This window comes from Seriola lalandi, unplaced genomic scaffold (genome assembly GCF_002814215.2).
Source record: "Seriola lalandi dorsalis isolate HSWRI2012SDOR001 ecotype SW California unplaced genomic scaffold, Sedor1 jcf7180002052448, whole genome shotgun sequence".
Lineage (NCBI taxonomy): Eukaryota > Metazoa > Chordata > Actinopteri > Carangiformes > Carangidae > Seriola > Seriola lalandi.
The window spans coordinates 1-803 of NW_019523001.1; the positions used below are offsets into that span (position 1 = coordinate 1).

At 41.1% G+C, this 803-nt stretch overlaps 2 non-coding genes across 2 annotated transcripts; both read right to left on the bottom strand.

The window, feature by feature from the left end:
• Window positions 1-65: 65 nt before the first annotated feature.
• On the bottom strand, window positions 66-138 carry trnar-acg (transfer RNA arginine (anticodon ACG)). Its single transcript has one exon. It is a non-coding gene; the product is annotated as a tRNA-Arg (tRNA).
• A 197-nt stretch (window positions 139-335) lies between these two features.
• Window positions 336-407, bottom strand: trnah-gug (transfer RNA histidin (anticodon GUG)). The gene has a single exon. It is a non-coding gene; the product is annotated as a tRNA-His (tRNA).
• Window positions 408-803: the final 396 nt, after the last annotated feature.

Genomic DNA, 803 nt, shown 5'->3' on the forward strand with positions numbered 1-803 from the left:
TGATACATAGTATGTAGAGGAGGAGTTTTGGAAACGACAGACGAGTTGTAAGTTAAAGTTTATATCGAGCTAGCCAGGAGTTGAACCTAGAATCTTCTGATCCGTAGTCAGACGCGTTATCCATTGCGCCACTAGCCCCATGTACATTTGTATGATGTATAACACTGATTGTCACAGAATTGCATATAAACAGTTGTGCTGTTGTAGTCAAGTGTGGAGAACACCAGACGCCTGCAACAAGTATATGTAAAACAAAGTACCTATGTATTGTTGCCATGAAGTTGTAGACAAATGTAGAGAATGACAGTCAATAAAACAACTTTCCGGTCTATTGTTGCCGTGACCCGGATTCGAACCGGGGTTGCTGCGGCCACAACGCAGAGTACTAACCACTATACGATCACGGCGACTTAGTTTGCTTGCTCGCTGTAGTGATAGCATATTTCCATCTCTTCAGACAAAATGTTCCTCTATTCTATATGTAATGGCTTTTCTCAGAGTGTGACTAAAGTCAGTCAAGTTTACTGGATGACTGATCTGTCACTGTTTTATACTTTCTTTATTCTCAAAAGTTGGTTTTGAAATCAATATGACGAGTGGGTAATTCTAAAAGCAAGAATGGGGCCAGGCCAGCTGTGAATGAAGGATTCTGACTGTTTGAAGGACATTTTCCTGTCATTTGGTCAGTGCATTTTGATACATTGTATATAGAGGAGGAGTTTTGGAAACGACGGACAAGTTGTAAGTTAAAATCGAGCTAGCCAGGAGTTGAACCTAGAATCTTCTGATCCGTAGTCAGACGC